At 37.1% G+C, this 25,177-nt stretch overlaps 1 protein-coding gene across 1 annotated transcript in view; it reads right to left on the bottom strand.

The window, feature by feature from the left end:
- The window catches only part of LOC142483907 (TRPM8 channel-associated factor homolog), a 136,085-nt gene extending 125,729 nt beyond the window's left edge, over nucleotides 1–10,356 (bottom strand). Inside the window, exon 1 of the mRNA XM_075583828.1 lies at nucleotides 10,282–10,356. The gene's annotated coding sequence lies outside the window, so the exon portion shown is untranslated. The remainder of the gene's footprint in view (nucleotides 1–10,281) is intronic.
- Between the last annotated feature and the right edge of the window lie 14,821 nt (nucleotides 10,357–25,177).

Here is a 25,177-nt window from a genome sequence, read left to right as displayed (position 1 = left end):
TGGCTACTACTGAGCTTAACTCCTTGAGAACTCTTGAATGTATGCCATCGGGGCCAGGTGCCTTATTTACTTTAATTTGATCAAGCCGCTTATGAACTTCTTCCTCATTTAACCAATTGTTCATTAATATGGAGGTTGTGGCTTCCTCCTGCGGCACTACTATTGCAATTTATTCTTCCCTGGTACAGTAAACACAGAGGCAAAGAATGTGTTTAATACCTCTGCTTAATTCCTTTATGATCTAATTATTATTTGTGGTGCTCTTTCACTTTTATTGGTTTTACTTCATTATTATCTTATATACTGTTAAAGTAAGGGTATTCACCTTTTATGTTGGTATATTATACCGTACGCATTTATTGAATGACTGTGTGCAAATTGATGTTTGTTCTCCCTTAGATTACTCATTTCTGTTCCACTCTACACATATACTGTATGTCACATTTTGACATTTTGACACATATGTATATTCTTGTTACCAATTTATGTCTACTTGTGTTGCCACTCATGCTGCATGTTCATTTGCCACTAATATGCTTTGTGCCGCCTCATTTTCGCTGTGACATCGACATTAGGGACTATTTGTACTGGACATTTGCTTTTGGTTCTATCACTGTACATGAGGAAGTTTGGTCAGCCGAACGAAACGCACCGGGGGGTCCCTGAGTTCTGTGGACACGTGGTCTGTTCTCTGCTGCCGCTGCTGAGATCGAGGAAACTAGGATTGGTGGTTCCTGTTCCGGCAAACCCGGAAGAGAGACGCATGGGGAGACTGCTATCGGCTATTTACTGAGCATGACCAAGACGCCAGTACTGGAGGACCCAGAGTGGTCAAATTGCTTGTGTTCTATTTTGAGCATGTGAGTTTAATGGGCTCAATGCTCATCTATGTTTTTTAATAATATAATAATAATTGTTTTTTTTACGTAGCGCTTACGCATTTGCTATGGGTAAAGTCAGAGAGGAGCCATGCATTTCTAATCTGGGCACATGGGGCTTGATATAAGGTCTGTATACCCCTAAGAAAGGCTCCCATGACACCACAAAGAGATATCGCCAGACCAGCCTATCGATAGCTTTCTCAGCATCCAGTGAGAGTAGCATACAGGGGATCTTTTCTGTTTCAGCTGTATGTCTTAGGTTAAGAGTCCTCTGAATATTGTCTGGGGCCTGTCTAGCTGGGACAAACCCCACTTATCGTGGTGAACCAGAAAGTTCATATGGTTTTTGTAAGCCGTTAGCTAGAATTTTTGCATATATTTTTATATCATTGTTTATGAGTGAAATAGGGCAATAACTGGCGCAATTTATGTTATGTTTGTGGGGTATTTATCTTTTTATATATTAAGGGAGAAGGAGTGGCTTAGTGTGTAAAGACACTGACTGGCACTGAGTTTGAAGAAGCAGAATCTGGTTCAATTCCTGGTGTCGGCTCCTTGTGACCTTGAGACAGTCCCTGTGAGAAAGCCTCAGGCACCAAAAAATAGATTGATTAAGCTCCATGGGGCAGGGACTGTGCCTGCAAAATGCCTCTGTAAAACGCTATGTAAAACACTATAGTAGCGCTAGAGAAGAGCATGCAATTATTATTATAATACAATGGTGGCTGTAGGCATCGTCTAAGGGACCGATTCAACCTTTAGAAATTTATTGAACTTTGTCACTAAATATGGGGTAAGAATATTTGAGAATTTCTTATAGTAGGCCCCAGAAATGCCATCCGGGCATGAGGCTTTTAATGTCTTCAGCTCCTTAATGGTCTCAGACAACCCTTTTGTGGAAATTGGCTCATTAAGCTCTGTTCTGTGGTGCGGTTTAAGTTTGGGCATTTGGCAGGCCTCTAGATACGTGTGGATTTTGCTTGTATCATTTACCAGGTGGTCATTTACCAGGTGGTCATTTACCAGGTGGTCATTTACCAGGTGGTCATTTACCAGGTGGTCATTTACCAGGTGGTCCACCTTTTTACCATCATATAATTTTTGGTAGCAGCTGTGAAACTGTTTCACTATATGTGGTGGGTCATGGGTCAATGTTCCATCAGCTAGGCGTATTGCCTGTATATTTTACGCTGCAGATATATTTTTTAGACGCCTGGCAAGCATAGTGTGGCCTTATTACCTCATTCATAATATTTTTGAGAGGTCCAGGGTAAAGCCTGTTCTGTTTTAACTGAAAGGCATAAATTTAGCTCCGCTCGGGTCTGGATAATCTTAGCCCTCACATCTGCGGTGCTGTTAGCTTATTTGCTAAGTCCAGCTCGTGTTTGAAACGGGCTTTCTTTCTGCGCGAGGCAATCTTGATAAAGGTGCTTTATGCGCCTCCCATATTGTTGTGAATGGGAGGTCATCTGTGTACTTGGTATCAAAGAAAAATCTAAGTTCTCCCCCAATTTTTGTAACTAATTCTGGTGCACAGAGCAGTGATTTGTTCAATCTCCATTGGCTACGGCCCCCCACAGGATAAAGCCTCAGTATGATAATATTGACATTGCATGGTCTGATCAGGAAATACTGTGAATGTTTGCCTGCACTTTTTGTGATAACAGTCTTGCATCAACCAAGAAAAAGTCATTTCGTGAATATGTATTGTGAGGGGCTGAATAGAAAGTATAATTGTTTTTGAGAGGGTTAAGTGATCTCCAAACATCGACTAGTTGGTGTTCCCTCATAAAATCTCGAATGATTTTAATTTCTGGGCAATTTCGTTGCTCTGTCCCAAATTGTACGGGTCCTGATCTATCTTATCCACTGTCCATAACTGTTAAAGTCTCTGCCTAGGATGATAATACCCTTTGCCACCTTGCTTATTGTGTTAAATATAATTTCGTAGAAGGACCGTGACATGTTTGGGGCGTAGATATTAGTTAACGTAACTTGTACTCCCTCCAGCAAACCTACTAGGCAGAGAAACCTGCCCATTTTGTCTTTCTTAAGTGTCTCAAGCTTAAAGGATATCTTCGAGTTTAATATAATGCTACTCCCCCTTTCTTGGTGGATGCAGGTGATAGTAATATCTGAGTGTAGGGCTTGTGGAAACAATTTGGGCACAAGGTCTTGCTGAAATGTGTCTCCTGGAGGAATAGCACATCCGCGTCCTCTTTTTTGTAGTTAGTGAATGCAACTTTACGCTTATTCGGACTATTGAAGCCTTTTAGATTGTGGGAGATGAGTTTTAGAGATCTATATATATTTTTACCTGAAAGTGCCATTGGTATTGGAGACAACCGGAACCTAGTACCTTACCCTAGTGTTAGAGTGGAGAGGATCCTTGGAACGCGAGTAGACGCCGAGATATACTTCATAGCGGATAGGGTGAGGGAACACATGGGGAAAAAACAGAACATATAACAAGAAATATAACATATGTTAACCACTTAGGGGCCACCCAGGAATCCGGGAGGGCCTGGGTGTGCTGGCACCATATCTGTGGTCCAGCGGCAGTAGCATATACTTATATAGCAACGTGCTATATAAATTGGAACAATTTGGGGCGGGGGGACAGAACCCAGGAACATGACGCTCACATTGCCCAGGGGGCCCACCAAACATACAGTTTTCATATTAACTTATATATCTATGGTACAGATCTATATAGTCCATTTTTGATGACATCACTCCACTCACTTTTTTGTTTGCTGAAGTGACGTCATCTTAAAGGAAGGGACGCATATGCTACCTGATTGGCTGGCTTCCCTCCATTTAAGATGAAAAAATATGCAAATGTATGTGCCATTTGTCTTGTATCATAGTGACCAATGAACCCATCTATTACCGTTTGTCTCAGGCACTTAGGAGATAGTACTCATCGTGCTCGGTGTACCTATGTCTGCTAAATTGCAGCTCTCTGCTTGCAGCACATATCAGTGTATCTTAAACCGGTAAACTACAGGTGAAGCCACAAGTATTGGAACACTTGCCTGGGAAAATCTGGGGCAATCTCCAGGTAATGCTGCAACATTTCTGGGACATTTCTGAAGACAGACTAATGGCCCGTCGGATTAACACAGCGGGGGTCCCTGGCAGTCCCATTCAAACTGACCAGGGATCCCTGCTGTGTTAATCCGATGGGCCATTAGTCTTTCAGCAGAAATGTCAGAGAAATCTTGCAGCATTACTGGGAGATTGCCCCAGATGTTTCAAAGCAGTGTTCAGATACTCGTAACTGCATCTGTAAGTACTGCACTTTCACACACGCACTCTGCCGCTCTATGATAAGGTTACTGAATTAGGTATCATAGGTTCGAGCAAAAAAAAAAAAGATAATCCTTATATGATTTGATTAATCATTTACTCCTGGTAGCCTTCCTTATCGGTATAAGGGTATAGGATATCACTATTCGTGTGTAGGTTACACTAAAATATTTTATTATAGCATTAGAGCTATTAGCACAATCTTTTTTCACATCATAGGTCCAAGCACTCCAGAGTTTGCCAAGTTATTATTCAAGTATTATCTACAACTCAGCTATCATCAGCTACGTAAATAAGCTACTGGCACCCGGGGGCTCTGAGGTTACTACCTGCCTTGCTACAGGAAACACAGTTAACTTTGCTAAAGCCCGCTCCGATTGACTCCAAGAATTGGCAATCGGATTATTCCCTGGATCAACATCCTTCCCATGTATACTTATTTGGTATATCCCTGTATACCTTTCCTTTCTAAAAAAGATGTCCAACCTTTTTTGAAAAAAATTATTGTATCTGTCATCGCAGTCTCCATGGGTAATGAATTCCACACTGTAACTGCCCTTACTGTAAAGAACCCTTTCCTTTGTTGCTGGTGAAACCTCCTTTCCTCCAAACTTAAGGGATGCGCCCGAGTCCTTTGTACTGTCCGTGGGATGAATAGTTCTTTTGAAAGCTCCCTGTAATGTCCCCGAATATATTTGTATATAGTTATCATATCCTCTCGTAGACACCTCTTTCCTAATGTAAATAAATCTTATTTAGCTAGCCTCTCCTCATAAGTTAGATTGTCCATCCCCTTTATTAATTTGATGGCTCTTCTCTGCACTCTCTCTAGTTCCATAATGTCTTTTCTAAGGAGTGGTGCGCAAAATTGTACTCCATATTCAAGGTGTGGTCTTACTAATGCTTTGTAAAGGGGCATAATTATGTTTACTTCCCTTCCATCCATTGCCCGTTTAATGCAAGATAATATCTTGTTTGCCTTTGCAGCTACTGCATGACATTGGGCACTATTGCTAAGTCTGCTGTCTACAAGCACTCCTAAATCCTTCTCCGTCAAGGATTCCCCCAATATATCCTCATTTAATGTGTAAGTCACCTGTTTGTTCTTGCATCACAAAAGCATAACCTTACTGTACATTTATCTGTATTAAATCTCATCTGCCATTTACCTGCCCACGTTTCCAGTCTCTCCAAGTCCTTCTGGAAAGAAATTACATCCTGCTCTGATTCTACTACACTTACACTGTGACAGTGAGGGGGTAACTGGGCTCAATAATAAAGGTCAAGCCCATCTGGTTACCCCTGATCCAGGTTTTGGGGTCCTATAGAGTCATCTCTTGGACCCAGAGTCTGCATATGTATTACCAGGTGTAAATGTAAAATATGCAACCTTAGAGATTTTTTGTGTTTTACATTTCCAGGGGTGCTAGGACCAGGAGATTGCTGGGCTATGAGTTTCAGGGTGGATTTTACGGAGAAAGTCTTGTCAGCGTGTGGCAATGTAGCGGGGACCCCGAGTTACAGGATACACCAACGATGTTTCTACCATCAAGAGAAATTAAGATTTAATTAACTATTCGGGTATGTTTCTGTGAGTTGATAGGCAGACCCTCCCTTAATTGTTATTCAATTGCAAGTGCTCAGAGTACTTAAAACGGAAAATCTTGGCTGTGAAGCCATATGGCTGTGTCCCATCTTAAAGTGTAACATCAAAAGTGTGTGGCAGAGTTAATTTTGGAGTTTAAATTGGAGGTGAAGATTGGAGGAAGATCGGGACTCTGCACAACAACTTTGCAACTGTGAGAACTTTACTTTGATACACTGTGATTCTTTGTACCCTTTCTATCCACCAGTACCTGGGAATCTCTCCTCATGCATCTCACTATGCCCTCCCTATTGCTTCTTCCATTTACTGTTTCCTCACTCCTTTGTGAATGTCTCTGTTCTCTTCAACGTCCCCACTCCCCACTGCACCATTATTTATACACCTTTCTTCTATCAACTTCTATCAACTTCTTTACCCCGCAATAAAAAACACCCACACAAATCCTCTATTCATACCCTTTATCTACTCCTCCCTGCTGCTGGAGATTCTCAACCCTAATTCTGAACCCTAATTCTGAACCTAGACATACACACCTGATTTCACCCATGCCTCCCTGCCATCTCTTCCCCTGTAAATTGTGTTAACCCTCTCATTTTAATTCTGACTAACCTTAAAACTCATCCCAATAGCCTGCACTCATGGCAATTCACCCACACTCAGTCACTCCTACCTCCCATTGTGGCCAAGCACTGCCATGTACAGCACTTATTCCCTCACCTGCTGTTTCTGTAAGTTCCCTCAAACCTCTTAGATTGTAAGCTCTTTGGGGCAGGGATTTCCTTTCCTATTGTCTGATTTTGCTGCACTTATTGTATTATTATAATTCCCTGTACTGTATTCTTTGTGAAGCACTGAGTACACTTTTGGCGCTATATAAATAAAGACATACATACATGTACCCGGGAATCAGGTAGGATTCCTGGGTGCATTGAAGCACAGTGCTCCGGTCAAAATCCTACCCTGGAAACGTTCTTGCGACTCATCGCCAGGGTTCCCTGCTTCAGCACAAATGGGAAAGTTAAAAAGGGGCATAGGGGATCAAGGAACCCCTGCAACATACACGGGTCCCTAGTATAAGGGGTATGCCAGTTATATTTATTTATTTATTTATTTATTTATAAAATATTTTACCTAGAAGTAATACATTGAGAGTTACCTCTCATTTTCAAGTATGTCCTGGGCACAGAGTTAAGACAAATAATACATGTTTACAAATACAGTTACATAATGAGCAGGGTTTACATTATATACAAGACATTGCATGCACAGTTAAAGATAATTTGTATTATGGGCGTATGAAACAATTACAGACCACATTAAAATGTGTGACAGCCTTAGATTTGAAAGAACTTAGACTGGTGGTGGATGTAAGAGTCTCCGGTAGGTTTTTCCAGTTTTGGGGTGCACGGTAAGTGAAGGAGGAGCGGCCTGTATACTTTGTTGAACCTTTGGGACCATGAACAGTCTTTTTGAGTCTGATCTCAGGTGATAGGTGCTGCATGTGGTAGGGGTGAGGAGCTTGTTCAGGTAGCTGGGTAGCTTGCCCATAAAGAATTTGAAGGCAAGACAGGAAAGGTGAACTTTGCGCCTAGACTCGAGTGATGACCAATCTGGTTCTTTGAGCATTTTGCAGTGATGTGTGTTATAGTTGCATTGGAGAACAAAACGACAAATAGAGTTGTAGAGGATGTCAAGTTTGCTAAGGTGGGTTTGAGGTGCCGAGCCATATACTATGTCTCCATAGTCAATAATTGGCATTAGCATCTGCTGTGCAATACGCTTTCTGACCAGGAGACATAGGGAGGATTTGTTCCTGTAGAGTACCCCTAGTTTGGCATAGGTCTTCGTTGTCAGGGTATTAATGTGCATCCCGAATGTTAAGTGGGAGTCAAACCATATGCCCAGGTATTTAAAACTAGTAACAGGAGTTAGGGTGGTGTTAGTGTTGGTTGTAATCTGGAGCTCAGTCGCTGGAAGCTTTAAAAATTTAGTCTTGGTCCCAAACACCATTGTTACAGTCTTGTCAGTGTTTAAAAACAGTTTGTTTTGGGAAATCCAGTTTTCGAGTCTGAAAAAGTCAGACTGAAGTATGTGTTGAAGGTCAGAGAGGCTATGGCTGTGTGCATATAGGATTGTGTCATCTGCATACATGTGTATTGAGGCCTGATATGCTGTGGGAAGATCATTGATGAACACTGAGAAGAGTAGGGGCCCCAGAACAGAGCCTTGCAGGACACCACAGGAGATAGCCAGGGGGTTAGAGTTAGCCCAGAGTTGGACACATGTTGGGATCTACCTGATAGGTAGGACTGAAACCAGTTTAAAGCATGTTTCCCTATTCCAGAGCTCTGGAGTTTGTTGAGCAAGATAGCATGATCAACAGTATCAAAAGCCTTTGCAAAATCTTGGAATGCTGCAACAGTGAGTTGTCCCCGTTCCATTCCACACTGGATCTCATTGCAAACTTTTAGCAGGGTAGTTACGGTGGAGTGTTTGGGGCGAAAGCCAGATTGGAATTGGCTAGGAAAATTTGTCTTGTTATAGTAATCGCTTAATTGGGAGTGGATACATTTTTCCATGAATTTGGACAGGATTGGGTTCCCAGTTCACCCTGCATCCAGCATAGGGGTTCAGGGGGTGCCCCAGCTATGTGTGCTAAATGTAAAGTCGGGTTTCTACAGTGTGGCAGGAATAAGGCCAGTAAGAGTAGAGAAGATATATTCTTATTCTATCCCTGACACCAGAAATGGGGGACTTAGACATTTTAACACCAAACACAGTGTAAAATTAATTAAAGGGTACATTTAATTAAGGTATATATGTTTGATGTACTGTAAATGAGGCACAGGGATGGAAAGGGTCTCTGTAGCTGCGCGGATCCCTAGGTAACATAGGGGTGTATAGTATCCCCTGGACGGTGGCGGGCTCCCTGGTATGAGGGTCACGGGGTACTCCAGCTGGGTGATAAAGCTCAGAGGTTTTGATTAAAATATAGGTCAGGTTTTGCAGAGTGTAAGGTATATTTATTAGCAAAATGTATTGCAATATATGCTTGTGCATTATACCAAGCGGGTGCCACATTGTCTCACTCGGAGGTTTTGACTTGAAAGGCTAGAGGTGTGAGAGCCATTTGTTCAGGATGGCTAAGTGAAGGACCCATGTCCTCAGATCAAAGGATGTATGGGCATGTCCATGTGGCCTACCCCAGACAGGCCGGAGACTTGTCACCGCGGGTGGCAGGAATGGAGCAGAGGCAGAAGGATCATATGTCACCTGCTCCTGTAGACACTAAGAGGTTTAATAAACCCCATTTAGTAGTCTCAGATTGGTTGCTAGGAAAATCTCTTAGGCCCCTGATAGGGAGAGGGGTTTGGGGGGGATGCCCCCGAAAGGTTTTAAAAACCCTTAAACAGCTCAAATCTGGCAATCCTCCAAGTCCTCTCAGATTTTCAGTACTAAGTCTCTCGAAAAAGGTTTTAAAGTGTTTCCAGCGAGAAAGAAAGACTCTGCTTCAGCAAAATCTGCCTGGAATCTTTGCAGTTTCAAGACTATTGAGGGTTAAACTTCTGGTTGTGAAGTCCCTGCAACTAGGAAAGCATAGTTTTGTCACCCCAGTCCCAGTAAGTGTGCTTTTATCTGTATTTTGTGTAATAATGTGTGTTTGCCTGTTTTAAGGGAATAAATCACAATTTATTTAATCAACTCGTTTTGCTCAATGAAATGATCCTGGTTATAAAGGTGTAATTGCCTGGGCTCCCGTGACATACACAATTTAGTATCATCAGCAAAGATGGAGACTTTGCTATTGATGCCAACCTCAAGGTCATTAATAAAAAAGTTTAAAAGCAAGGGACCAAGTACTGATCCCTGAGGTACTCCACTCACGACTTTAGCCCAACCTGAAAAAGTTCCATTTATGACAACCCTCTGTTGTCTGTCCTTTAACCAGTTTGCAATCCAGGTGCATATATTATTACTGAGTCCAATTTGCTTTATTTTGTACACCAACCTCTTGTGTGAAACCGTATCAAAAGCCTTTGAAAATCTAAGTAGACCACATCAACTGCATTACCCTGGTCTAAATTCCTACTTACCTCCTCAAAGAAACAAATAAGGTTAGTTTGGCAAGATCTATCCTTCATAAATCCATGCTGACTATTACTAATAATGTTGTTTTCCAATAGATATTCCTGAATATTATCCCGTATTAAACCTTCAAGTAGTTTCCCCACTATTGAAGTCAGGACTATACATCTATAATATATTCAGCATTAACATAATAATTGCTATCAGTCATTCTTCAGTTTCAACTGCACTAACACTATGTATCAGCCCTGCTCTTATCATTTGTCTGATGCTCCAGCAAGCGTTTGATCTGCCGCAGCAATGCTGATATATACACACCCTGTCTCCCTGCATAAGTATTCAGCACTGCCTGTAAGAAGCATCAAAACGTGTATCTAAGGCTGGGATTATACTCACCACGTGGCGCACGAATGTCGCTTGCGTGAAAATGAACTGTGCTTCAGGTGATGTTCAGGTGACAGGGAGGCATGGTGGAGGCATGTCTATGACATCACATGAACAGTTTGCCCTCATTGACTGAACCACGCATGTGACTCGGCCGTCGCGAGGCAAAGACAAATTCATTCATTAATTTGTCTGGCCGATAATCACGCGCTTTGTCGCGCTTGGTTGCGTGTGTGCCTTTATTGGTATTCATTACTTTGTTCCGGCGGTGTGCGGTGTCATGCACACGCAAGCCGCAAGTATAATTGCAGCCTAAGACTTGACTAGCTCCAACAGCACATACATTTCTAAACGGCGGTGACTACTATGATGCAATTCAAAAGGTACTTTGATGCAATATACTAAACCCCAGCATCAGCAATTTAATCACAATATTAAACATACCTACCAGTCTGACAGTGTGATTTAGTTTAAAGGGCTATACCGTTATATTAACCCTTTCCTATATGTATACAATGATCACTAAGAACTTATTTATATACTGTATGTCTTATTTATATACTGTATAACTTATTCATATACTCTATGTTTTATTTATATTCTGTACGTCTTATTTATATACTGAATGTCTTATTTATATACCTTATGCCATTTTCATATTCTGCTTGATTTATTTATATTTTGTATGTCTTATTTATATACTGTATGTCTTATTTATATTCTGTAAGTCATGTATATTCAGTATGTCTTATTTTTCTACTGTATATCGTATTAATATACTGTTTTTCTTTTTTATATTCTGTTTGTCTTATTTATATACTGTATGCCTTTTTTATATTCTGTATGTGTTATTAATTTTCTGTATGTCTTATTTATGTACTGTATGTCTTATTTATATACTCTATGTTTGATTTATATTCTATATGTCTTATTTATATACCTTATGCCTTTTTCAAATTCTGGAAGTTTTATTTATATTTTGTATGTCTTATTTATATTCTGTAAGTCATATATATTCTGCATGTCTTATCTTTCTACTGTATATATTATTAATATACTGTATTTCTTTATTTATATTCTGTTTGTCTTATTTATATACTGTGTGTCTTATTTATATACTGTATGTCTTATTTATATACTGTACTGTATGTCTTTTTTATATACTGTATGTATTTTTTATATACTGTATGTCTAATGTATACTCTTGTCTCCTTTATCTACTGTGTCTTATTTATATACTGTGTCTTATATATCTACTATGTCTTATTTATTTTCTGTTACACTTATTAATATTATTTATGTGTTATTTATATACCGTACTGTATGTGTTATTTATATTCTGCATGTGTTATTTATATTCTGTACAGGCATACCCCGCTTTAAGGACATTCACTTTAAGTACACACGCGAGTAAGTACATGTCGCCCAATAGGTAAACGGCAGCTCGCGCATGCGCCTGTCAGCACGTCCTGAACAGCAATACCGACTCCCTACCTCTACCAAAGCTGTGTGCAAGCGGGGAGACTATAGAGCATGTTAAAAATGTGTTATTTACATCAGTTATGCACGTATATGACGATTGCAGTACAGTACATGCATCGATAAGTGGAAAAAAGGTACTGCTTCACTTTAAGTACATTTTTGCTTTACATACATGCTCCGGTCCCATTGCGTATGTTAATGCGGGGTATGCCTGTATATCTTATTTATATACTGTATGTATTATTTATTTACTGTATGTCTTTTCTAAAACGGTCTTTTTTATATTCTGTATGCCTTATTTTTATTCTGTAAGTCTTATTTATATTCTGTATGTCTTATTTATTTTCGGTATGTATTTTTTTATACTGTACAGTATGTCTTAATTATTACTAGATGTGTAATTTATATACTGTATATCTCATGTAAATACTGTATGTCATATTTCTATACTGTCATTATTATTTTGTTATGTATGCCTTATTTATATTCTGCATGTGTTATTTTGATACTGTATGCCTTATTTATTACAGGACTTGTTATTTATATACTGTGTGTCTTTTTTATATTCTGTATGTGTTATTAATATTCTGTATGTCTTTTTTGTCTGTACATCTTATTTATATATTGCATGTATTATTTATATACTGCATGTATTATTTATATACGGCATGTCTGATTTTAATTCTGTATGAATTATTTATATTCTCTGTCTTAATTTGTTCTGTATGTCTTACTTATTCTTTGTACATCTTATTTATATTCTGTATGTCTTATTTAAATTCTGTATGTCTTATATTTATTATTTGTCATATTTATATACTGTATACAGATGCAGCGGCCGTTGTGGAATTTCGATATATGCCCATGATCATTCCAAGTTTAGCCGCGGAAGACTAAAGGCGCCTCGGATTAACACAGCAGGGGTGATTACTTCCGGGTCTGCCTGTCCTTAATAGACGCGCAATGGCGTGGGTTTTATTAATATTCTAACATTACAGTAATGTAGCAGGTGTCTCCGGAGCTCAACAAAGTTGATCTCAGCCTCGGGGACCCCCTACTTCCTGAGATACAGGCTCCGGTATGGGGTGCCAGTATCCCCATGTTAAAAACCATGTGGGATGTAAACAAAGCAACTGCAACTGACCATCTCGGGTTCACCACGTGGCATAACGCAAGGTGTACCCAGGTAAATGTTCAAATAACGGCCACTGCCGCTGTATCTTATTTATATTCTACATGATATATATATGTAGTATATAAAGTTTATGAATAAGAAATACAGAATACAGAATACAGAATACACATATATATATATATATATTTATTCTGTATTCTGTATTTCTTATTCATAAACTTTTTACATATTGTTTTTCTTTTTTATATTCTGTATGTCTGATTTATATTCAGTGTCTCTTATTTATATACTGTTTTTCTTATTTATAAACTGTGTATGTCTTATTAATTTTCTGTATATTTTATTTATATCTGTATATTCTGTGTCTAATTTATACTGTACATCCTTTTTATATACTATAATGTATGTCTTATTAATATTCTGTATGAATATACAGTACTGTATGTCTTATTTATATTCTTTGTCTTATTTATATACTTTATGTCTTATGTATGTACTGTATGTCTTATTTATATATTGTATATCTTATTTATATACTGTATGTCTAATTTATATTATTTATGTCTGTTTTTATCTACTGTATGTCTTATTTATATACTGTGTGTCTTATTTATATTCAATTTCACTTATTAATATACTGTTTTTCTTTTTTATATTCTGTATGTCTTATTTTATATTATATGTATTATTTATATTCTGTATGTCTTATTTATATTTTGTATGTATTATTTATATTCTGTATGTCTTATTTATATTTTGTATGTATTATTTATATTCTGTATGTCTTATTTATATTTTGTATGTATTATTTATATTCTGTATGTCTTAATTATATTCTGTATGTCTTATTTATATTCTGTATGTCATGTATTTTATGTATGTCTTTTTTTATTACTGGATGTTTTATTTATATACACTATGTCTTATTTAAATACAGTATGTATTATTTATATACTGTATGTATTTTTTATTACTGGATGTTTTATTTTTATACAATATGTCTTATTTATAAACTGTATGTCTTATATTTATTCTGCATCTATTATTTATATACAATCGGTGGTTTGGGGCATACGTCCCAATAACAGTGCTCAATCCAATTCTGAACTCCAATCTTGTGAATATTTTCAGTCCTTATATATGTGAAGCCAGTATGACCATACAGTGAGATATTGGACCCAGTGCTAAATTAGAGCAGCAAAACCACAGACACTAACAGAATGAGATGATCCATATGTCAAAATAAAGCAATAAAGGTATGACATACCATTGATGTCTGAGATAGTGCCATACGGGACACTGCAGCTGCGGCACTGTTACCGGTCATCAAGTCTCCAATTGGGGAGAAAAAACAATACTCACTGAGGTCTGCTTCCTTGGTTGCGTGCATCAACGCTCCATAGTCAAAGTTGTGGTAGAAATCCCTGGATTCCAGCGGTGCACAGCTTGGTAGATTTAGGAGACCAGCAAGGTGTAGGTTAAAAATACAAATTTATTGAAGTAACATGGTATGGGGGACACACTCTGACGCGTTTCGGACTAACATAGTCCTTAATCATAGAGCTGACTCGCGCCGTTTGTTTCCCCAGTCTTAAAGGGTAAGCCCCCCCCACCTGCGTCATCGCGCTGCGTGCATTTGGCGCGAAAATCGCCGAACTATGCCCTCATTGGTTAGTGCTCTTAGCCAATAAGCAGCCATATGCCGCGGGTGTATTTCGAGCAGGGGAATGACGTGCATGTTGGTAACTGCGCGTACAGCCCCTCCTTCCAGACAGGTCGCGACGTTGCTAAGCAACCATCATAAACAAAAACAATAAACTGCCCGTCTCTGTGTTCTATGAGGATAAGTACATCATCGTATGGAGGGGGGGGAGGGAGGGAGGGGGGAAGGGGAGGGGGTGGCAATGGGTGGAGGAGGGAAGAGGGGAGTGAAAGGTGGGAAGGGGAAGGGAGGTGGAGAAGGGAACAAAAAGACTTGGGGAAAAAAAGGAACCGGAATGAATAAAATTGGCATGATGCAACATGCCCAATGACACTAAAAAACATACATAACAAACAGAAACAATTAGACATTGTATAGCGAATCTTTAAGCTGCAATGGAGATCATAGAGTCTACTAAAGGGCAATCGGTTAGTGTTGTATTGCCAATTGATCATAATTAATAATAACAGTACATTCATCATAAGGCATAAAACAACTTGTCCCTATTGTACTCCATGCTGAGATATATTAATCAATCATATCTGTGAGTGCCATATTTATTTCACCATATGGGGAAACTGATATTAACCCCATATATCTTAATTGATATGATGACAAAGAGTATACTAAATATGGTGAATAGGCAGAAAGAATAGGCTGTGTATAGTCCATGTATAGTTTTGGTAAAGTGATTATTAGTCCTCTTGAAAGACTAATATCTAGATTTAATATAATAAGATCTATTATGTAAGTAGACCCTAAAGTTCATGAGAGTTGTGTTGTCAATTATAGATCTTAATGTGTAGGGCAAATGAATATTACATAGGTCAATGCATGCATCTAAGGTGAGGACACTAGACTTGTGTTTTTGTCAGTTGAGGAAGTGTTTCAACTCCCAGTCCTGATTCATGCCCCTGGGTGCCATTGTCCCAAGGGCATAAATCCAGAACATCTCCCGACGATTTAATGAGGCCTCCCTGTGTCCCCCTCTAGGATGTATAGAGATATTCTCAATGGCGCTGTATGTAAGCGTTTTAATGGATCCTAATGGGCATGTATTAAAATGGCGCGCTACAGGGAAGCGTTCGTCGCGATTTTTAATACTACGGATATGCTCTGTAATTCTCACTTTCAGTGCTCTAATAGTTCTACCTGCCACATGCACATTTCAGCAGATAAATCACAAAGTTGGTGTTACACGTCATGAATGATTCAATCCTATATGTATGACCCGTATAGATATCCCTCAAAGACTTCAAGGGTTCCGCATACTTACAAAGGTTACATTGGCCACATTTATAGAATCCCTTTGGTAGTTGTGATGTTTTGTTATTCCTAGAGCTAAACAGACTAGGGGATACATAATTACCGATTGTCTTGGCTTTTTTGAAAACCAATCTTGGTTTTTGTATTGTGTAGGGGTCTAATTCTGAATCTAATTTCAGAACTCCCCAATGTTTCTGTAAAATGTATCTTATCTGCTCTGCTTGTTTAGAGAAGGTGGTTATGAAGAGTGGGCCCTGTTTAGTATCATTGTTATAGGATGATTTTTTGGGGTTTCTTTTCTTAATCAAATGTTCCCTATCTGCTTGTAAAGCATATTCATAGGCACTCTCCAGGTCCCCCTCTCCATAACCACGCTCTCTGAACCTTTGTTTGAGTTCTTTAGCTTGTACCAAAAAGGACTCTTTAGTAGAACATAGCCTCCTTAATCTTAGAAATTGCCCTTTGGGTATACCGTTTATAAGTGGTCTCGGGTGGGCACTGTTCGATCTGAGCAGGGAATTTTTGGAATTCGTTTTTCTATAGATGTTGGTCTGAATTTGTTGTCCAACATCTATATATAAATGTAGATCTAGATAATCAATCTGTGAGTCACTGTATGAATGTGTAAATTTCAAATTGTATGTATTTGCCTCAAGATATTCAAAGAAAGCGTGTAAAGTGTCAATATCCCCATTCCAAATAAATAATAAGTCGTCAATAAAGCGACGATAAAAAATAATATTATCTCTAAAAGGGTTGTTGTCACCAAAAATGTGAGTGGACTCCCAAAATCCCATAAAAAGGTTTGCGTATGAAGGTGCAAATGACGTGCCCATGGCTGTGCCTTGTGACTGTAAATAAAATTGTGCATCAAACATAAAATAATTGTGTTGTAACAGAAACATTACCGAATCTAACAGAAAAGTGTTTTGTGCTAAATTTAAGTTGGAGTGATTGAGAAAGTGACTAATTGCTCTCGTGCCCAAAGTGTGATCAATAATAGTGTACAAAGAAGTTACATCGAGCGTGACCCAAGTGTAACCATTAAGCCATTTGATTCTTTGAATATCTTGAAGCAAATCTGCAGAGTCCCTTAGATAGGCGGGTAATGTTTTGACCAATGTTTGTAAAAAATAATCAACGTACCTAGATAGACCATCTCCCAAAGATCCAATACTAGATATAATAGGTCTGCCTGGAGGGCAGACTATAGTTTTGTGGATCTTTGGGAGATGGTGAAAAATAGGTACGGCTGGAAATGGATTGTACAGATAAGCTGACTCACGATTATTGAGTACTCCCAATTCCCTACCCAGATCGAACAGTTCTTGAATCTCCATCAAATACATCTGAGTAGGGTCCCTGTCCAACTTACAGTATGCTTGTGTATTGGACAACTGTCTTATGGCTTCCGTGTGGTAAGCTTGTGTGCTCATTATCACCACTGCTCCCCCCTTGTCCGCATTCTTGATAATGATATCGGACCTTTTCTTGAGTGTATTCAAATTTGTCCTATCCTCTTTGGACAAGTTGTCGAAGGAGGGAGCAGTGAATGTATAGCCTTTGGCCAGAGCCTGTAGATCCTTCTCCACTAGTCTCTCATAGGTCTGTAAATGAGGACCCCTGGAGAAGGATGGACAGAAAATGGACTTACTCCTGAATTGTGTGTGTTTTGTACCACTCAAAAATGTGAACTGCTCTTCGTTACTCAAAGAATCTGATGCTGTGTCGTCTCCATCTAGATCTAACCTAAGGGATTCTATAAATGTGGCCAATGTAACCTTTGTAAGTATGCGGAACCCTTGAAGTCTTTGAGGGATATCTATACGGGTCATACATATAGGATTGAATCATTCATGACGTGTAACACCAACTTTGTGATTTATCTGCTGAAATGTGCATGTGGCAGTGGCTACATAGGTAAAACTATTAGAGCACTGAAAGCGAGAATTACAGAGCATATCCGTAGTATTAAAAATCGCGACGAACGCTTCCCTGTAGCGCGCCATTTTAATACATGCCCATTAGGATCCATTAAAACGCTTACATACAGTGCCATTGAGAATATCTCTATACATCCTAGAGGGGGACACAGGGAGGCCTCATTAAATCGTCGGGAGATGTTCTGGATTTATGCCCTTGGGACAATGGCACCCAGGGGCATGAATCAGGACTGGGAGTTGAAACACTTCCTCAACTGACAAAAACACAAGTCTAGTGTCCTCACCTTAGATGCATGTATTGACCTATGTAATATTCATTTGCCCTACACATTAAGATCTATAATTGACAACACAACTCTCATGAAATTTAGGGTCTACTTACATAATAGATCTTATTATATTAAATCTAGATATTAGTCTTTCAAGAGGACTAATAATCACTTTACCAAAACTATACATGGACTATACACAGCCTATTCTTTCTGCCTATTCACCATATTTAGTATACTCTTTGTCATCATATCAATTAAGATATATGGGGTTAATATCAGTTTCCCCGTATGGTGAAATAAATATGGCACTCACAGATATGATTGATTAATATATCTCAGCATGGAGTACAATAGGGACAAGTTGATCAATTGGCAATACAACACTAACCGATTGCCCTTTAGTAGACTCTGTGATCTCCATTGCAGCTTAAAGATTCGCTATACAATGTCTAATTGTTTCTGTTTGTTATGTATGTTTTTTAGTGTCATTGGGCATGTTGCATCATGCCAATTTTATTCATTCCGGTTCCTTTTTATCCCCAAGTCTTTTTGTTCCCTTCTCCACCTCCCTTCCCCTTCCCACCTTTCACTCCCCTCTTCCCTCCTCCACCCATTGCCACCCCCTCCCCTTCCCCCCTCCCTCCCTCCCCCCCCTCCATACGATGATGTACTTATCCCCATAGAACACAGAGACGGGCAGTTTATTGTTTTTGTTTATGATGGTTGCTTAGCAACGTCGCGACCTGTCTGGAAGGAGGGGCTGTACACGCAGTTACCAACATGCACGTCATTCCCCTGCTCGAAATACACCCGCGGCATACGGCTGCTTATTGGCTAAGAGCACTAACCAATGAGGGCATAGTTCGGCGATTTTCGCGCCAAATGCACGCAGCGCGATGACGCAGGTGGGGGGGGGGGCTTACCCTTTAAGACTGGGGAAACAAACGGCGCGAGTCAGCTCTATGATTAAGGACAATGTTAGTCCGAAACGCGTCAGAGTGTATCCCCCATACCATGTTACTTCAATAAATTTGTATTTTTAACCTACACCTTGCTGGTCTCCTAAATCTAACAAGCTGTGCACCGCTGGAATCCAGGGATTTCTACCACAACTATTATTTATATACTGCATGTCTAATTTGTTTTCTGTGTGTCTTATTTATTCTCTTTGTCTTATTTATATTCTGTGTGTCTTATTTATTCTCTGTGTCTTATTTATATACTACTTATATATATATGTATATATACTACTTTATATATGTTTTATTTATATTCTGTATGTATTATTTATATTCTGTATGTCTTATTTATATTATGTATGTCTTATTTATATTCTGTATGTCTTATTTATTCTCTGTGTCTTATTTATATTCTGTATGTATTATTTATATTATGTATGTCTTATTTATATTCTGTATGTCATATTTATTCTCTATGTCTTATTTATATTCTGTATGTATTATTTATATTCTGTATGTCATTTATATTCTGTATGTCTTATTTATATTCTGTATGTCTTATTTATATTCTGTATGTCTTATATATATTCTGTATATATTATTTATATCCTGTATGTATTATTTATATACTGTATGTCTTTTTATATTATGTATGTCTTATATATATTCTGTATATATTATTTATATCCTGTATGTATTATTTATATACTGTATGTCTTTTTATATTATGTATATCTTATTTATATCCTGTATATCTTATTTATATCCTGTATGTATTATTTATCTTCTGTATGTCTTACTTATTTACTGTAAATCTTATTTATACTCTACGGGGGTCATGCACTAAGCAGTGATAAGTGCTTTTAAGTGAGATAAAAAGCCATTATAGCGTGATACTGCCTTCTGTGAGATTCACAAAGCAGTGATAAGTGCTTTTAAGTGAGATAAAAAGCCATTATAGCAGGTTACTGCACTGCTATCACTGCTTTGTGAATCTCACAGCAGGCAGTATCACGCTATAAAGGCAGTTATCTCACTTAAATGCACTTATCACTGCTTTGTGCATAGCACCCAGAAACCCCACTTATCACTGCTTAGTGCAGGACCCCCTTTATGTCTTACTTATATTCTGTACTGTGTGTCTTATTTATATTCTGTATGTATTATTTATACTCTGTATGTATTATTTATATACTGTATGTCTTATTTATATACTGTATGTCTTTTTATATTATGTATGTCTTATTTATACTCTGTATGTATTATTTATATACTGTATGTCTTATTTATATACTGTATGTCTTTTTATATTATGTATGTCTTATTTATATTCTGTATGTATTATTTATATACTGTATGTCTTATTTATATACTGTATGTCTTTTTATATTATGTATGTCTTATTTATATTATGTGTGTCTTATTTATATTCTGTATGTATTATTTATACTCTGTATGTATTATTTATATACTGTATGTCTTATTTATATACTGTATGTCTTTTTATATTATGTATGTCTTATTTATATTCTGTATGTCTTATTTATATTCTGTATGTCTTATTTATATTCTATATGTATTATTTATACTCTGTATGTCTTATTTATATTCTGTATGTATTATTTATACTCTGTATGTCTTATTTATATTCTGTACGTCTTATTTATATTATTTATGTCTTATTTATATTCTGTATGTATTATTTATACTCTGTATGTCTTATTTATATTCTGTATGTATTATTTATATACTGTATGTATTATTTATATTCTGTATGTCTTATTTATATTCTGTATGTCTTATTTATATTATGTATGTCTTATTTATATTCTGTATGTATTATTTATATTCTGTATGTATTATTTATACTCTGTATGTCTTATTTATATTCTGTACGTCTTATTTATATTATGTATGTCTTATTTATATTCTGTATGTATTATTTATATTCTGTATGTCTTATTTATTTTCTGTATGTCTTATTTATATTCTGTATGTATTATTTATACTCTGTATGTCTTATTTATATTCTGTATGTATTATTTATACTCTGTATGTCTTATTTATATTCTGTATGTCTTATTTATATTCTGTATGTATTATTTATACTCTGTATGTCTTATTTATATTCTGTATGTCTTATTTATATTCTGCATGTCTTATTTATATTCTGTATGTATTATTTATCTTCTGTATGTCTTACTTATTTACTGTAAATCTTATTTATACTCTACGGGGGTCATGCACTAAGCAGTGATAAGTGCTTTTAAGTGAGATAAAAAGCCATTATAGCGTGATACTGCCTTCTGTGAGATTCACAAAGCAGTGATAAGTGCTTTTAAGTGAGATAAAAAGCCATTATAGCAGGTTACTGCACTGCTATCACTGCTTTGTGAATCTCACAGCAGGCAGTATCACGCTATAAAGGCAGTTATCTCACTTAAATGCACTTATCACTGCTTTGTGCATAGCACCCAGAAAACCCACTTATCACTGCTTAGTGCAGGACCCCCTTTATGTCTTACTTATATTCTGTACTGTGTGTCTTATTTATATTCTGTATGTATTATTTATACTCTGTATGTATTATTTATATACTGTATGTCTTATTTATATACTGTATGTCTTTTTATATTATGTATGTCTTATTTATACTCTGTATGTATTATTTATATACTGTATGTCTTATTTATATACTGTATGTCTTTTTATATTATGTATGTCTTATTTATACTCTGTATGTATTATTTATATACTGTATGTCTTATTTATATACTGTATGTCTTTTTATATTATGTATGTCTTATTTATATTATGTATGTATTATTTATACTCTGTATGTATTATTTATATACTGTATGTCTTATTTATATACTGTATGTCTTTTTATATTATGTATGTCTTATTTATATTCTGTATGTCTTATTTATATTCTGCATGTCTTATTTATATTCTGTATGTATTATTTATACTCTGTATGTCTTATTTATATTCTGTATGTGTTATTTATATTCTGTATGTCTTATTTATATTCTGTATGTATTATTTATACTCTGTATGTCTTATTTATATTCTGTATGTATTATTTATACTCTGTATGTCTTATTTATATTCTGTATGTCTTATTTATATTCTGTATGTATTATTTATACTCTGTATGTCTTATTTATATTCTGTATGTCTTATTTATATTCTGCATGTCTTATTTATATTCTGTATGTATTATTTATACTCTGTATGTCTTATTTATATTCTGTATGTATTATTTATATACTGTATGTCTTATTTATATTCTGTATGTCTTATTTATATTCTGTACGTCTTATTTATATTATGTATGTACAGTATTATTTATATACTGAATGTCTTAATTACATTCTGTATATCTTATTTATATCCTGCATATATTATTTATATTCTGTATGTCTTACTTATTTACTGTAAATCTTATTTTTAGTCTGTATGTATTATTTATATACTGAATGTCTTAATTATATTCTGTATGTTTTTTTTATTACTGGATGTTTTCATTTTATACACTACTGCATGTCTTATTTATATACTGTATGGCTTATATGTATTGTGTATGTCTTATTTATATACTGCATGTCTAATTTTTATTCTGTATGTCTTATTTATTCTCTGTGTCTTATTTATATTCTGTATGTCTTGTATGTATACGGTATGCCTTATTTTTATACTGTGTCATTTATATACTGTTTGTGTTATATACATACTGTATGTCTTATGTATATCCTGTATTATTATATTCTGTATGTCTTATTTATATACTGAATGTATTATTTATATTCTGTATGTATTATTTATATTCTGTATGTCTTATTTATATTCTGTATGTCTTATTTATATTCTGTATGTCTTATTTATATTCTGTATGTCTTATTTATATACTGAATGTATTATTCATATTCTGTATGTATTATTTATATTCTGTATGTCTTATTTATTTACTGAATGTCTTATTTATATTCTGTATGTCTTATTTATTTACTGAATGTCTTATTTATATTCTGTATGTCTTATTTATATACTGAATGTCTTATTTATATTCGGTGTATCTTATTTATATCCTGTATGTATTATTTAAATTTGTATGTCTTACATATATTCTGGGAAGAGTAAATGAAGACTTCAGTTCTATTTGATACCCATTTTTTTTATTAAGACTAACAATTGATATTATAAGACAACCTTTAGAGAGTTCTCTCTCTCTCTTCCAAATACTGCAATACTGTATTTGAATCAGTATTCAGTAATACTGATTTACAGAGATTCCATGCGTTTAACACACATGTAAAAGTCTAGATAACAAACTAAGGCAGATGATGTAGAGAAGGAATTGTAGAGGTCATAGTAAATAAACAGACAGGGCAATAAAAGGTCATTTACTCAGCACTATCACAACTGCACTAACATGGCTTTTCCTATTTACTTTCTTATAGAAAGGGAAAGTCTCACCAAGTCTGGCCTCCTGCAGGATCTGTCAGGAAGAAGTGACTCATGTCACACTCTGGGGTATTTATAAGCAGAATGTGTCTCCCGGTATGCCTTTGAGGTTTTATTATTTACCATTTACCACTGTTTGTGTGAGTACCTGAAAATCAGAGGATCATCACATGGACTCAGCAGTGATGCCTGCCAAAGAACCTCGGATAAGACAACACTAAACAAAGCTGGCATTATTTGCACACAATTAAAAAAATGAAGTAATCTACATTCTGATTTAAACATATTGACAACTCCATACAGAATGAAACATAGTAACATACTGTATAGCAACCCCTCTAATTTAATATTGACCAACCTTGAAACTCACCACTTAAAGGAAACATCCCAATAGCCTGGACTCTTAGACTACTGTCCCACGCCCACAGTAACTCCTGCCAAGCATTGTGACAGCACTGCCATATACTGCACTTATTCCTTCACCAGAAGGAACGGCTCACTGAGTAAAGACACTGACTGGCACTGAGTTTGCCTTTGAGACCTAGGGCAAGTCACTTTATCTCCCTGTGTGTCAGGCACCAAAAACATAGATTGTAAGCTCCATGGGGCAGGGACTGTACCTGCAAAATGTCTCTGAAAAGCGCTATGTAAAACTAGCAGCACTATACAAGAACATGCTATTATTATTATTACTACCTGCTGTCTCTGTAAGTCTCCCAACTACCACACGCAGCACTTATCATCTGAGATCTGACTCCAAAAGACTGTTCATGGTCCCAAGGCTCAACAAAGTATCCGGTCGCTCCTCCTCTTACCGTGCACCCCAAAACTGGAACAGTCTACAGAGACTCTCACAGCCGCCACCAGTCTATGTTCTTTTAAACATAAAGCTGACTCACATCTGGTCTGTAACTGTTGCATACGCCTATAATATATATTATCTCTAACTGTGCATGCAATGTCTTGTATGTAAGGTATAACCCTGCTCACTTAATGTAACCATGTATTTTTCATCATAACTCTGTGCCCAGGACATACTTTAAAACGAGAGCTAACTCTCAATGTATTACTTCCTGGTAACACATTTTATAAATAAATAAATAACTCGGGCAGGGATTTCCTTTCCTATTGTCTGACTTTGCTTCACTTATTGTATTATTATAACTATCTAATGTATTGTCTTTGTAAAGTACAGAGTACACTGTCGGCGCTATATGAATAAAGATATATATATATATACACTACCGACACACTTTATTGAAGTGTGGTCGGTACCGCAAGCCGGGAAATCTCCCGGCTTGCTAGTGGCCGCCCCTCGGCGTGCCGCGCGTCATAGACGCGCGGTCACGCGTCATCGGGAGCGTGCGCCCCCTGCACGCGTGTCCAGGGGCTCCCCGAGGGAGCCCTGGTGTCCCGCCATCGCGGGACAGCGGCAGGGGGTTCCGGGGGACCCGGCGGACCCGGCAGCGGTAGGGAGAGCGCCCCGATCGGAGGGCGCTCTTCCGCTGCTTCGGCGTGCGCCTGTCACACTCGGGCGCGCGCCAGGCTACTGCTGCGGCACAGAACGGGCAAATGCTCGAATAAACTGTGCCGCAGCAGTATATATATACAGTACATACAGCACATATAGAGCGCTAAATACGTACAAATTGAAACAGTGAGATTACCAATGGTGAGTAGTC

This window comes from Ascaphus truei, unplaced genomic scaffold (assembly GCF_040206685.1).
Source record: "Ascaphus truei isolate aAscTru1 unplaced genomic scaffold, aAscTru1.hap1 HAP1_SCAFFOLD_390, whole genome shotgun sequence".
Lineage (NCBI taxonomy): Eukaryota > Metazoa > Chordata > Amphibia > Anura > Ascaphidae > Ascaphus > Ascaphus truei.
Note: the sequence above shows the minus strand (reverse complement) of the source record. Positions and strands in the feature narration are given on the sequence as shown.